This window comes from Pleurodeles waltl, chromosome 4_2 (assembly GCF_031143425.1).
Source record: "Pleurodeles waltl isolate 20211129_DDA chromosome 4_2, aPleWal1.hap1.20221129, whole genome shotgun sequence".
In the NCBI taxonomy this organism is placed as follows: domain Eukaryota; kingdom Metazoa; phylum Chordata; class Amphibia; order Caudata; family Salamandridae; genus Pleurodeles; species Pleurodeles waltl.
Genome location: NC_090443.1, coordinates 20155789 through 20171807, shown reverse-complemented (window position 1 = coordinate 20171807; position 16019 = coordinate 20155789).

Genomic DNA, 16019 nt, shown 5'->3' with positions numbered 1-16019 from the left:
CCGAGGTATATAACAAATGTGCTCCTGTTTTAAATCATGAGACATTAAACCTCTCCAATAGTATTATGGGAGTGGGAGAAATCCTGGCATCATTTTGTACCACAGTAGTGGTCAGTTTCGTAAAAAGGGATAAAAACAAATTAAATTTTAATTCATATAGGCATTCAGCTGTTTAAATGTTGATTATAAGATCGTTACAAAATTATTGGCCAATTGTCCTAGTAGAATCCTTGGTGCAATTGTTGATCCGGATCAGTGCGGTTTTGTTTCTGGCAGACAGTTGTTCTCCAATACAAATTTTTTGATCGAAGCCTTAAATTACTTTTTACAAACACGAGTTTCCAGTCAGATCCTTTTATTAGATTCAGAAAAGGCATTTGACCTAGTTGTTATCCTCAGAGAGTTTGGATTCCCTACTAATTTTGTTCAGATTATATCACTGTTATATAAAGGTGCAGCAGCCCAAATAATTATTAACTCTCCTAACATTGACGCTTTACAGGTCATAAGAGGTACAAGGCAAAGGTGTTCCGTGACACCTATACTTATTGCTCTTTTTATAGAACTCTTAGCTACAGCGATCCGGACCGATATGAGCATAAAGCCACCAATAAGTGGGATGAACAACTTCAAGTTGTATGCCGATAATATAGCTTTATTTTTAAAACTGGGTATAGAGATTCAGAAGAGGATTTTTCACATTTTTAAAGAGTACCAAACACTGGGTGTGTATAAAATCAGTAAGCTGAAAACAGAGATCTTATTATGTAATTGCGCACTCAACACTTTATTTATAGAATTTCGTTCCCTTGGTAACTCGAGGCCTAAGCGATATTTGGGAATACATGTCACAGAAAACATCAATGACTTATATACTTTGAATCACTCCCCTCTGATCAGTAAGAGTAAGGCACTCTTCACAAGATGAACTAATTTACTACTCTTTCAATAATGGGCCGTGTTGTATTGATAAGGATGTCAATTCTACCGCTGTATAATTTTCTGTTTGCTGCTATTCCTTGCGCCCTCCAGATGAAGTCTTTAGGGAAATGGAGGAAATGTTTTCTGCCTTTTTATGGGCCAATAAAATGCCTAGATTCACATTAGACCAATTATGTAAGCCAATGACAAAAGGGAGTCTTGCTTTGCCCAATTTAAAAGAATATTATTGGGCGAATTTTGCACATGGTTCTGATAGGTATTTAAAAACCCCAGGAATAAACCGGATGGATATCTTTTCTTAACTTGATATTTCAGGAATACAAGTCTGATGTTTTTTTTATGCCTCACAAGATCATCTAAAAAGGTTAGATATAAGACTCTGCAGTGATCCTTCAAATGCAAGGAACAACTGTTTAAATACTACAATATCCCTGTCATCAGTGGAGTCACACACTTGGCAGGCATATGTAGTGGGAATCGATCCCTACTAGTTAGGGTTATAGTTTCTAGATAAGAGTGCAATGGATATCGAAAGATCATGAACTTACTTAATTAAGATGCATGGAAGGACTGGTCTGAAGTTGAGCCTTCTATTAGGCATTATAAAACAATGCTGCATTGGTTGTTTATTAGGATAATATATTTTCTGAAAGAGCTGGACCTTTGTAGAATCTTGACAAGTCTAAAACTGGTTGAAGACTTGATAGAAACTAAACCCATTCATTGTTGGGTTTCTATCCTGAGACAAAAGAAGGCCAACAAGATGTTTATGAAGGCCCGAGATAATTGGCGGTCTAAGGAAAGGCCCCAGATCTTAGTGGGGATCTAGAATAAGATAAATGAGTTTCATTTCTCTCTAATAAAGGGAGTGAATTTCCAACAAATGCAATTTTATAAAAGGTGGTTACTCTATAGAAGCCCAGCTTTTTGCATCAAATTAACCCCCAGTTGTTTTAGGTGTTTAATGGAGTAGGAGGGTAACTGGACCCACATCATCTGGGGTTGCTCTGAAGTAAATCAATTTTGGGTGGGGATTCAGGAACATTGTCTTTGAACATTAGGGATTGAACAATCAATAGATGCGCAAACAGTGATTCTAGGGTACTCTCTTGACGTCAAAATAGAACTCTTGCAGAAAAAAAGATTGTTTATCATGTATTAACAGCAAGATCAATAATTCTTCAAAATTGGCATTCGCAGCGATCCCGACTTTCCATCATTGGTGGTCAAAAATGTTAAAAATTTAGAAGTTAGCATATTGATATGTGTTAAGGTCAGGAGATTATAACAAATTTCAGAGATTATGGGGGGTGTTGGGATAGTTGGGGGGATAGAGGGAGGCTTCTTCCCGCTCCCTGGAACAAAACTTATAAGAATAATGAACTGAGATTGGGGACAAACAGCAATGTAAGATTATCTATTGATGGTATCATATTGTGATATATTTTTGTTCTTTCTGAAATTTGAACGCTGTCTTTTTAACATGATGCATTGAATTAATGAATAAGTCACTTGATGGTGGTAAAAACTCTTCCAATAAAAATATTTTTTTTAAAAGGGGAAAAAAAGGGAGGGCAGAGTACCGTTGCACGACTCCCCCCCAGCTGTGGTGTAAGGGGTCCTCCAGGGATCCCCCCCCCCCCCAAAGCTTAAACTTAATTTTTTCTTAAATCACTACTAAAATCGTGGCAGATCTGCAAATTTCACAGTGATTTCAAATTAAAAAGCAAGCGCGTCTCACATGCTTGCTTTTTATTTTGACCCCAGGTGGGCCAGGGCTTGGGGGCACAGCAAAAAAACAGGAGGGGGGTACCCAGGGATCACATTCAAGGGCTTATAAAAGCCCGGGGGACTGTCCCTCTCCGGGGCACTGCTTATTATGTAATTTAGGGGTGTCCTGGGGACCGCCACCTCACCAGGGCAAAAGTTTATAAATTAATGTGAGGGGCTAGCGCAGCCCCAAAGACAGCCACTTCCCCGAAAAATATGTATGCAGGTGGGTCCACTGGGCCTGCCCGCAACCCAAGGATTGCCACTTTCCCCATGGAAAAGTTCTTAAATGAATGCGTCACCCCCCCACACCCTCGTGACCACCACCTCCACTGGGGCAATTTGCACAATTTATGGGCTGGGGACCAGGGGGGCCGCAACCTCCCATGGGCTGAAATACCTTAATATGGGGGTCTCTCGCAGGCTCCTGGTCCCAGGTACCACCACCTCCCCAGGGGTAAATTAAACGATGGAGGGAGGTTGCGCGTCCCCCTCATGGAGCCACAGATGGCCGTGGGGACCTTCAACCCCCAGGGCCAGCTCCTCCTACCTCCTGATGTGCCCTCCCTAGGGAGGTAGCTGTTTGCTTTTGCTTGGTGGGAACCTACAGCTCCCCCCAAGCAAAAGCAAACATAACTCTGCTTCCTGCAAGCAGGAACTGTCAAAGAGCTCCCGCTCGCAGAAAGCGGAGTTTTTATCTGTTTTCCTGCACACACATATGCGTGCAGGGAAAGAGATGAAAACATTGCTCCCACAAGCAGGAAGCAGCCATATAAAGCAGCTCCCTGCTTGCGGGAGTAATGCTGGCTCCCTCAGGATGCGGGGAGCCAGCTAGGATCGCAGGGGCCTTGAGGCTCCCACCAGGGCCCTGTGCTGTCACCAAGCATCTTGCTTGTGTGATGCTTTGAAGTCATTCTATGGTGAGACCAGTGCTATAACAATACCAATGGTTTCTCTGTACAATGATTTCAAAGTGGCACAGAAACAAGGTATTTGGTACAAATGTCACAGTTCATTTGGATGCACAGCAGAACAGCCACTGCTGGTGTAATGGCAACATTCTTTGACTATCTCTCAATAGGTTGAAGGTTCAAATCCTAGTATTTAATGGTAGTGTTTCTGTTTATTTACTATTGTTTTGAATGTGAAACATTCTTAGGGAAGGAGTATTTACTCTTTTTCCCATCACCATCTTTGGGTTGAATGTCATGGATAAGTCTGGAGCCTGTATAGGACGTATTCACTTGTGGCCTAGTGGGTAAGCTCTCAGACCCTCCCACTGAAGGTTGAGGATTCCAGTCTATGGCCCTGATTGAAACCTTTTGGTGCAAAACTGCACTAATGTAGTTTTGCACCAAAAAGTTCAGCACAGCTTGCACCATTTCTGTGCACCAGCTGGGCACCATATTTATGAAATGGTGCAAGCCGGTGTAAAGGGTAGGCTAGTATAAAAAAAAATGACGTTAGTCGGGTGGGGCTGGCGGTATGGAAGAAGGGGGTTTTGCACCAAAAAATGACGTTAAGCAGGTTAGAGTAAAAATAAATGAATCTCACCTGCCTAGAGTCATTTTCTGGCACAAAACCATCCATACCACATGACTCCTGTCTTAGACAAGACAGGAGTCATGCCAACCACCTCAATGGCCAGCACAGGGGACCAGGGTCCCCTGGTCATGGCAATTGCACTGTGTGCCATATATGGGGGCCCATTTCAGGGCCCCCTATGGCACTTTAAAAAATAAAATACTTACCTGTACTTACCTGGGTCGGGGTCCCCCATCCTCCGCTGTCCCTCTGGTGTGGGTTGGGGTTTTTGCACAGGAGTATAAATATGGCATTAAAGCCAGAGAGTAATTTTTTTGCACGGGAACGGCTACCTTGCATCTCATTAAAGCAAGGTAGGTTTCTACATCCCAAAATGACTTTAACTTTATACATTTGGCACTAGATGGGTCTAGCGCCAAAGTATAAATATGGAGTTAGTTTTGCACCAATTTAGTGTAAAACAAAATGACGCTAATTCAGTGCAAACAAAGTATAAATATGTCCCTATGTGTGTTAGTGGTCATTTCCTTGTTTTGATTTCTTTCCAACAGCAAATATTTAAGGTACATACCAAAAGGGGACCTCACTATTTTTATTTCACAGATACATTTTTCTTTTCAATTTGTCCAGAAATGTCTCATTCTAAGTATACCACTCACCAAAGCCTAAAAAAACCCTCTCTTTCTGTCACTCTCTCTCTCAATTTCGGCGTTGAGTGGCTATACTCCAGGACAGTTGCCAAATTGACAGGACGCTACAGCTGGGTGTTCTCAGTTCAGTGGCCCCATTGCTCTCCAAGTTGGCGAGCGGGGGAGATAAGCTGAATATGAGCTCCTCCCTGATTTCCCTGTGGGCCCCATCCAACACAGTCTTTTCCGCTATCACAGAATTGAGGAAACAGATTAAGGCAATACGCAAAACTTGCACTGGCATAGTGGTGAGCCTACAAGGGGGGAGAGCAGTGAAGCTAAGTCATCTGGGGCCAGGACACTTCAATGGTTGAATCAGGTAAAGAGACTGATGGGGGTGGGCTTGGGGGGATGGGGGATTCTGCATCCACCAAAGCAATTGGGGCCATGACAACGTTTTGTTGAGGCCCGGCAAGATGGCTTCCCATGTGTCTGCAGACATCAAAGAGAAGGTATAGAAAGGTGAATTTGTAGATGTTTTTTTCACTATTAAGGGCTAGGAGAGGGGACTGTGAGCACAAAGATAATGGAAACAACACATCAATAAAGGATAGGAAATCTAGAGTTGAGAAGTCTATTACAAATTGGCTATTCAGCTTCAATGTCTGCATGTCGGTAATACTTGAAAAGAAACCGTAGGTCGCAATCTCCATGATATTCTATTCCAGCAAGATACTTAAAACACACCACATATATGGGACACTGTGTGGCTGGATAGTGATCGCGATTTTAGATGGGCGAAAGTGGAAGATCCTGGGATAGGATGGGATCAGATAGGGGTTAATGTCAGGTGTCAACAACAAAACCCCACAGAAGCCTCATTTTCAGCACCATCTCTCCAGGGAGAGGAAGGGGCCATGCTGGGACTTCAATAGAAAGTTATGCTCACACCTGGCAGGGTCATGAAAATACAAGCATGTTTGTTCCTTTTCCGACTACCCTGCCCACCCCAAGTTCACGTGTAACAAGAAGTCCAAAGAAAAAAGAAAGGATAGCGTTTAGCCCCCTAACTAGTTTTCAGTTGTCAACTCCTGTACTGGTCACCAAGTTACTCCCATGGTTGAATGTGTATTCTAACAAGGAGGCTGCAAAGTTGTTGTACTTGGACTTTCCCACTGGTTTCAGGATCCCCGCATTCGGAGTGGCCCCCATCGCACATTGTAACAATTTGGTTTCTGCCCACCTGTATCAAGCTCTGAAAAGTTAGCAAAAGAGAGTGCTTTGGGGAGGATTTCTGGTTGTTTCCCTACTCCCCTTTTTGGGGATTTTGTTTGTTCTCTCTCCCCACAAGGCATCGTACCTATGAAGGATCCTGGGAACTTTAGGTTGATTCATAACCTTTCAGCGCCCAACGGGTCTTCTGTAAATGATGCTATCGACCACCAGTCTTGCTCCATTAGGTACTCCTCAGTTGATGAGGCATTGTTCAGACTGCATAGGCTGGGCCCTAGGGCTTTACTAGCAAAAACAGACATAGAATATGCCTTTAGACTCCTCCCAGTCCACCCTGATGTCTATCATCTCTTGTGATTCCAATTTGGGGACTCGTATTATTATGACAAGTGTATGCTATTGGGCTACATGGTGTCATACATATACTTTGAACAATTCAGCTCACTGCTACCGTCACAACAATGACTGGCCATCAGGAGGTGATTCATTACTTGGATGATTTCTCTAGCTTGGGGCCACCTGGGACCAGGGCATGCTCATGGGCGTTGACTGTATTAACTGCTTTGTTCATGGATCTGGGGCTTCCCCGGGCACCAAATAAGACTGTTGGCCCAACCACTTGTCTCACTTTCCTGGGTATTAAAATAGATACCTAGGCCGGCAAGTGCTGCCTTCCCTTCGAAGAGGTACTCGTTTTAGCCAGTCAATTGACACCATGTTAGCTCTATAGAAAGTGACCCTGCACCAGCTGTAGGTGCTAATTGGTCAGTTCACCTTGCGGTTTATTTTCATGGCAATCCCCTTTTCAAGATCAATTGCAAGAGCAACAGTCATTGCCTCACACACAAATATCATCATACACGACTCCCGGCAGAAGTAAAAGAGAACCTGAGAATCTGGTACAGTTTTCTGCAGCAATTCAATGGCTCTGTCATTTGGCCTGTGCAGCCAATTTCCAATCACACTCTTGGCCTTTTCACTGATGTGGCAGGCAGCGTGGGATGATGTAGGGGCAATTGGCCCTCAGACTGGCGTGTTAGCGGAGTCACAAGGAATGTGACCTTTTTGGAATTGTTCCCAATTGTAGTGGTTATACCCATATGGGCAAATGTTTTCCAAAACAAAAGTGTGGTCTTTTGGTCTGACAACATGGCTGTAGCTGAGGCCATTAATAGAAAGGGGGCTTCTTACCAGTTTATTTTGGGATTGCTGAAACATCTGGTGTTGCCGTGTATGAAGTTTAACATTTTGTTTAGAGCTAAGCCTGTGCCCGGGATCCACAATAACACTGCTGATGCTTTGTCTCGCTCTAAGTTACAGGAAATTCAGATTGTTCACCCTCAGCCAAGAAGATGAAAGATTTTCCATCATATCTGTAGATGACTGGAGTCCCAACTTTCAGGATCTAGTGGCGGCCTCACTAACAAAGCGCAAGCAGCTGTTACATGAAAACTGTTTTGCGCATTTAAGATCCTTTTCACACAAGCATAACATTTTGGGCCTGTTACTGCTGATGTCACCTGTCTCTTTCTCAGCCCCTCAGAGGGCAGGGCAGGCCACTCTCTTACTCAACTGCATGCTAAACTTAGAGGCATAAGGGATCTGGGTGGTTATCTTTTGATTAAAAAAGCATTGTCCGGTTGGGCTACACTAAATGGCAGTGTTAAAGATGGCAGGAGTCCCCTTAATGTGTATATACTGGGCCTTCTTTTAGACGACTTGCACAAGGCATGCAGCTCTCCTTACAAGACAGCAGTGTTTGCAGCCGCATATACAATGGAATTCTGCGTTGCTTTTAGGGTCAGCAAACTTGTGGGGTCTCCTAAATCTGATTATATGGGTGGCCTACACTGGGCAGATGTCTGTTTAGACTGGGATAGGATCTGCATCTGGTTAAGGGAATCTAAGGGAAGGGGAAATCAGTTGAACTCAGATCAGCCACTGTCTCGCCTATTTGTCCAGTGTTTCACATGTAGTTCTACCTCTTTGTCCAGCTCAATCTCACTACTTCAGCATTATTCATACATGACAACAGAGCTGAATAATGCTACCAGTTTGTTGCAGTCATGTCTTGCACCCTTAATGCGGCAGGTGTCAATCCTGATGGCTACTCCTCAAGCTCTTTTAGGATAGGTGCGGCTATGTTCACAGCTGTGACAGGCCTGTCTCATAAGGAAGTTCATGTTTATCACTTTATTTGACAAATGTACTTGATTCTTGCTGTGTGATGTTATTCCAAGTGTTTCGACCCTTACAAAGTTATGTTCATTTTGTGTGCTTCTCACCTATACTAAATATGACTTTCCCACCAAACACTGTATGTACTGTCAGTGTCTTGTTTGGGTTTGGAGGGGGGTTTCTTCACCGGAAGGTCCTTAGGCTTGGTTTTGGGAGGGGGTTGGTCCTTGCCCCTCCGTTTAGGTGGGGAGGTGTGGGCTTGGGGCCGGAGAGCCACTCTTGTGCCTCTTAGTGGCAGCTGAAGTATCAGGGGAGGAACAGGGCTTGATTTTGTGCTTGAGGTACTGGGCTGGGGGGGTGGGACTTTTCACTTACAGGCAGGACAGGGGGGAGTTTGAGGGATGAGGTCAAGGTGGGAAAGGAAAAGCTTCTTAGGACCAATGGGGTGGGTTGTGGGAGGAGGTATGGGAGTGGAGGTAGAGGGCGTGGTTGTAGGAGGAGGAGGTGTGCTGGACTTGGGTGCAGGTGAATGGACAGTGTGCGTGTGTGAGGTGGAAGGCTGTTGGGGGTCTGAGTGCGTTTGTGTCTTTGGAGGGGGCAGACAGGGTGGGGGAGGTCAAACAGGACGTGTGGATGGATGTTGTGGTGATGTCTGCAAGTGAGGAGTGTGTAATGCATGAGGTGGTGAGGATGGTGGTGGTGGTGGTGACTGCGCATGTGGTGTGTGGGGTGCATGTCTGCGGGTCTGAAGTTGTTGTGACTGCGGGCAAGGCTGTGGATGTGGCAGGATCTGGGACTGTTGATGCTGTGTATGCAGGTGTCAGTGCTGATGTGACTGTGAGGGGGGCAAGGGGGGACAGTGAAGGTGGTGGGTCTATTGTATGTTCTTCTGTGTGTTGGTTATGTGTGTGGACACACTGCCATACCGTTGGCTACATACTACAGCAGTTAGGATCCAAACACTGCCATCTGCACACCTACTAGGACCAACTAAGCACTATCTGCCAAGGAAAGCCAGTGATCTAGAAATTAAAAAAATGCATACCACCCAACATACCAAAGCTGTACCATGCAGCAATGTCTAAACTGGCATATTGGGGCATCCGCTGACTAGAACCCTGCACCCAAATCCCATGCCTGGCAACAAATGATGAATGTCTCACACACACTGTACTCACCCCCTTGTGGCTGCTGTGCTGCCCTCAAGTGCCCATCCACCTCTGGGTAGGCCACCGCCAGAATGCGGGCCTTTAGGGGGGCCAGGCTCCGACAGGCACCCCTGCCTCGTTGGGAGGACGTCCCCAGCTGGGCCTCCACGGTCTTCCGGGCTCAGAGTCTCAGGTCCTCCCACTGTTTCCTGCAGTGGATGCTCCACCGGCTATGGACCTCCAGGGTCCACATGTCCTTGGCGATGGCACACCACAACCCCTTCTTCTGATGGGCGCTGACCTGCAGAGGAAAAACAGCCAAAGGGACATCATGAACCATACAATCTAGTCTGTCACACCTATGGCCTACATACAGCATTTGCCCCTCATCAAGCACACACATGACCCGTACCCCATCTTTCACATTGCCTGCAGCCATACCCCCCAAATGACACACTGACAGCACACACATACACCTACATGCAGCCATGTTGCATGCAACATACCCATGATGTACTCACCTGTTGGTCTGGAGGCCCATACAACTGCCAATACAAGGATAGTACCCCATCCACGAGCCTCTCCAACTCCCCCGACATGAAGGCTGGGGCCCTGTACCCTGTAGCACAGGCCATGGCAGGTACAAGACTCAGGTCACAGCGGCACGCCCAGTGAAGATGTAGTCCAGTGGAAAGTCAAGAATCAAGTGAAGTAGTAGGAGGAAAATGGCTGTCACGGCCGTGGCGGTGAACACTGTCACCGCTGACGTTGATCATCGTTGATTCCTGTACTCCATAGAGCCCCATGTTAGCCAATGAGGAATTGCACGGTGGTGCAGGCCGCCTTCCGCCATGACACCTAACACCGGCGGAGTGAGGTCACTTCCACCTGTCCCTGTATACAGGACAGGCGGTTGCGATTTTCTACTGCTAGTACTTGTGTATTGAATTTAAAAGTGCGTCATTGGTGTTGAATGTACACACCTAGACAATTCTAGTGTCCAACATACATACATGCTCTGTGTACTCTGATGTTGTGTGTCCATAGGTCCTGTTGTCACTCCCTTTTTACTTTTGTGTCCCTTAGGGACCAACCACTGCGGAGGAATAGGAGGAGGAGGCAAGCACCCGTGTACAGACCCCTTGTGGACTTGGCTACACTGGAGGACAGGCACATCATACTCACCTATCGTCTGGACAGGGCCACAATCACAGAGCTGTGTGCACACTTGGATACCTGCTATCTGTTGCACCACTTTAATACCCCTTCTTGTGCAGGTACTATCAATGCTCCATTTCCTCGCAACATCCACCAAGGCAATTGGGGCCATGACAACGTTTTGTGGAGGCCCGGCAAGATGGCTTCCCATGTGTCTGCAGACATCAAAGAGAAGATTTGGAAAGGTGAATTTGTAGATGTTTTTTTCACTAATAAGGGCTAAGAGAGGGGACTATGAGCACAAAGATAAAGGAAACAACACATCAGTAAAGGATAGGAAATCTAGAGTTGAGGAGTCTATTACAAATTGGTTATTCAGCTTCAATGTCTACATGCCTTCCCTCATTGCAGATGTTGGTGTGGTACAACAGTGTAATGCTGTGATGTGTACAGACTGCTGAGACACATATGTAGGATGGATGAACACATTACAGGACATTTGCTCAGGACCATGCAGCTCAATACAGTCCAATGCATTGTACATTTCCTTCAGATAAAGCACTATTACTCAAGATGTGACCAAGGGTGTTTATTTATACATTTGGTATACAATACAAAGTGCAATAGGGTGGGGTGATGGTTGGGAAAAGTCCAGTGTAGTTGCCCAGTCTGTTTGTAGCACAGGTCCAGTGCACAAGGGGCCATAGGAAGAGGAGCAATGGCATTTGAAAGTGGACAGGGTGACACAGTGGAGCACAAGGGTGACATTCTGGAGGGGCTCATTTCCTGACAGTGGTCTTGGTCTTGGCAACTGTCTCTGGTGTCTGCCTGGGTCACAGGGAATGTTTGCAGGGTGGTTTACCTTCTGCAGGGGAAGGGGTGCTTGTGGCCTGTGGGTCCTGTGGCAGGGCCTCCTGTCCACTAGCTGCAGCAGATGTCGAGGGCTGGTCAGTACACTGGCTAGTAGTAGGGGCCCGCTGGTGTGCTGTGTACTCCTGCATGATGTTGGCCATGTCACCCAGCACCCCTGCAATGGAGGCCATCGTGGTATTCAAGGCCTGCAATTGTTGCATGATCTCCTGGTGGTGTTCCCCCTGCAGCCGCTGGTTCTCCTGCATGATGTTGAGCACCTGACCCATCCTGTCCTGGGATTGTTGGTATGCCCCCAGGACATTTGTGAGTGCCTCCTGGGCAGTGGGCTCCCTGGGCCTGTCCTCCGCCTGGCACACAGCTGTCCAACGACTGTCCCTGGCCCCCTGTGCCTGTGTCCCCTGAATGGTGTGCCCACTCCCACTGACAACAGGACCCTCATTGTCTTGCCTTTGTGGTGTGGACTCGGGTCCCTGTTCAGGTGGGCACACTACTGATTGACGTGTCCTGGGGACAGAGGTCTGGGGGCGTTAGCTGGCTGCTATGGTGTTAGATTCAGAGGGGGAGAGCTCTGTAGTGGACTGGCTATGGGATGGGGTAGCCAACTGACCAGTGATCCCAGATGGGCCAGGGAGTTCATCCAGATCCAGACCTCATGAGTTGCTGTCATCACAAGGGGCATCTTCTGGTAGCTGTGGCACTGGGTAGCTGTGGCACCTCCTCGCCGTTGTGATTGGCTGGGGCACCTGTGGTGGTGTGAGTGATGTGTTAGGGTACTTGTCTGTAACATATTCCGCATTCCTAGCTTTCCCAGTGATAATGGTGGTGTCCTCCCACCTTTGATAGTGTATGGTGATGGATTGTGGGATTGGTTGTTCTACCTGCTGTGCATGCATTCGTGGTGGGTGTGCATGCAGAGCTGGAAGAGATGTGCTTGCAGTTGGTATGTCATGCAGGGGTTGCAATTTGGGTGTGGTAAATAGGGTGGTGCACTGTGTGAGATGGAGTGGGGTGTAGGGAGTCAGGGTGAGAGGGTTAGATGGCATGCACGTATATGGGGGTGATAGGTTGTAAATGGTGACTCACCAGTGTCCAGTTCTCCGGCTACTCCAGTGAGTCCCTCAGGATGCAGTATTGCCAAGACTTGCTCCTCCCATGCTGTGAGCTATGGGGGAGGAGGTGAGGGTCCACTGCCAGTCCTTCTAATGGCGAGCTGGTGCCTTGCTGCAATGGAACACACTTTCCCCCGTAGCTCATTCCACCTCTTCTGAATGTAGTCCCTTGTGCGTGGATGTTATCCCACCGCATTCACCATATCCACGATTCTCTGCCATAGCTCCATCTTCCTGGCAATGGAGATCTCCTGTATCTGTACTCAAAACAGATGTGGCTCTACCTGACTATTTCCTCCACCATGATCCGCAAATCCTCTTCAGTAAAATGGGGGTGCTTTGTGGAGATATGGGTGTTGTGTGGTTTGTGTGTTGTGCAGAAGGTGAAGTGTGATGTGGTGGGGTGTGTGGTGCGTGACGGATGAATGGGTAGTTGTGGTATGTGTGTGCAGTTGTCTCAGGGATTGACCTGGCAAGTTGTGGCGGTCTTCTCATGTTTGGAAAGGTTTGTGGGAATTGTGGGGGGTTGTTTTATAGTGCCATTGGTGGGTGTCTGGGGTGGGTAATTGTGTCAGGTTTGCTTTTTTTTGTTCTGGCCAATCGTGTATTGTTTTGTATTTGGGTGGCCATTCCCACCTTGGCGGTATGCACCGCCAATGGTTTACTGCCGTTGAATGTCCGCTGTGGTGATTCGTGGGTCATTATTTGGAGGTCGTTGTTTTGGTGGCATAACGGTATGGGTGGTAGTTCTGACAGTTTATCGCATTCAGTGGGTCTAGTGGATTTGTGTTTGTGGCTGTTTTTTGTCAGTTTTGTGTGTATGTGTCATAATCTGGCGGACGGATGTTCGCCTTCCCAGCGGTATGTTGGCGGCAGTCACCGCGCCGGTATTTGGTATTTACCACCAATGTCATAAAGAGGGCCTTCGTTTTTTCATGGAATATATAACGTTTTTTCTCATGTCAATTTTACTAAACACTTATAATAAATATTAAACTTGTGTTTGACCTTTGCTCTGTAATATTGTGTGAATGTGCATTTACTAGTACAGTTGTTCTAAATAGCCTGTGTAATTAGACCATATTGGGCCTTATTTTCACTGCCATGGCACAAATCACGTGCGGGGGGGGTGTATGTGTGTCTATGTGTACATATACACACACAAACATATATATTTTAAGATACATCAACCCAGAGAAATAGGCTTGCTTATTTAAGCACGGTTCCCTGTACAGCTTCAATGTCTATATCGTGGTTACTTTTTCATGTTCTTTTTCTCCATGTATACTAAACAAAACTAATCCTTCACCTACAGTTAGCCGGTATTTCCCCAGTGCAGTTTGTTATACCTAATTCGTAACTTACCCTGATACGTGAATCACACATTTCTCCTAGCTAACCAGTTTTTTCTTTTATTTATGTTTTATGAATGTTTTTGGCTACTCCATTATCTTTATAACGTTGGATTTAATTACTTTCTTTTTAAAGAGAGTCACAAAGCTTGGTATCAGCAAGTGGGGTGAACGAAGAAACGTTAAGGCACACAAGTAATATGAGTACAAACAGTAATGAGAAATGTCCACTGTCCCAACATTCCTGGGAGCTCAGTAAGGGCGGGGAGCAGCCACTCCCATGCTCTCCAAGTTCAAAAATAAACCCCAATTCAGAAACAAAACTAGTTCAAACACACCACTTGAAATAAACAAAGTTGCTTCAATCTATCAAATATGTTTTCTTTTATTCCAGCCTTCTTTGGGTATGCAGTGTTCTAACTGGACAAAAAGTGTTTAATTTAAGCAGGAGTAACCCATTTACATCCTCAGGACTCAAACTCTTATTAAGTGATGGTTTGAAGTCAGGTTGCTTATTTCAAGTAGTGCCTTGCCTGAGGTTTGTTTACAAAATTTGGCGTAACATTTTGTTCTCATAAAATGGAAAATGCAGCCCTCCTGTGGGTAATTTATGAAGTGTACTCAAACTTTTTCATTCGTAATGCAATGAACTTCCATCATGTGTCTGAATAGTTATTTTTGTGCAGTTGTAACCGAATCAGTACTAATTGGAATACTGAATCCATTTGCGGAGCTTAAATTTATGATTATTGTGCCCTCAAGTGAATTGGTTCTAACAAATTCTCATTATCACCATATGGCAATATTATTCCTGTATGCAAGTTCTACAAGTACGCTTTACTGTGTGCTATTATTGACATGGCAGCAATTGTTTTGTAATATACCCTCCAACGGGCGTGTGATAATGCAAAGGCAACTGCAACACATTTTAAACATCATTTGAATTAATTACAGATGTATGATCAAAATGTAATCCCAAGCATTACCTTGTTTCCAATGTTATACTGTATGATTCCAATTGTCATAACATCCTCAATAGATCTGCACATCTTCTTATTTCATCGACCGCACAGAATCTCAGACTGCTTGAATCATTCTGTCGTCCATTATAGTTTTGTGATTATATTGCTAAAATCCTCGATTTGCAGAGCCTTGATAAATTCAAATAGTCTTTTTTGAGAACACGAGTGGTACTGCAAACATATTCAGGGACATTCAATGACATACATTACAATGGTGTTGCTCCAGTATAAAAAGAGTTCCAGTTCCTTGCTTTTGCCCAATCTCTTGTTTTGCCGCTTCTGAATGTAAAGCTTGGTCCGTTTCTACCATCTCTGCATGCTTTGTGCTAGCCATAGGTATTAAGACGTTTAAGCTTTCGTGTAAGCCATGTGGCTTTGGGCCTCCCGTCTCTAAAATGACTCTTCGGTAGGCAAGCTTGCATCGATTTGGCCTTTCAACATGATATTTGTTGGGCCTGCACCTTTCCCTGACATTATCTTAATAAGTACCAATAAGATTTTTCTATTTTTTGAGGATCCCTTTGTGTAGATCTAAACCGACATGGTCTTTTCATTTCCACCAGCTTTGTGTCCTTGTTTTGTCTTTTAACATATGATGCTTCCTGTTTCCTCTGTTTGGGTTGTGCCTTTCAGTTCTCAATTGAATTTCTGGTATGAACTAGGTTAAAGAATAAAAACCTTTTGAGCTTATGCGTCAAGAATTTTCAATTCTATTAAGGACACTGAGACGAGGATTATGCTTTCTCTTCTTTTTACTGTCTCAACACAGAGGCCAATCAAATAACAGTAAAACAAAAAACATCAAAACCCATGATGTTTTGCATTAAATCACATGTTCCAATTACAACTCTAGACCCCTGTCCATATAAACCATGACCCCTTAAGTCACTTCCTCTGTCTTTGCCAGAGTCAGATAAACATCAAGCATCAGAAACGAAACTTCTTACAGATTAACTATTCCAACGATCACCAGATCCATAATTCTGGAAAAACACAAGCCGAACTCAACAGGAGCCACATCCAGAAGGAAAAACCTTCCAACAATAACAAAGTCCACAGA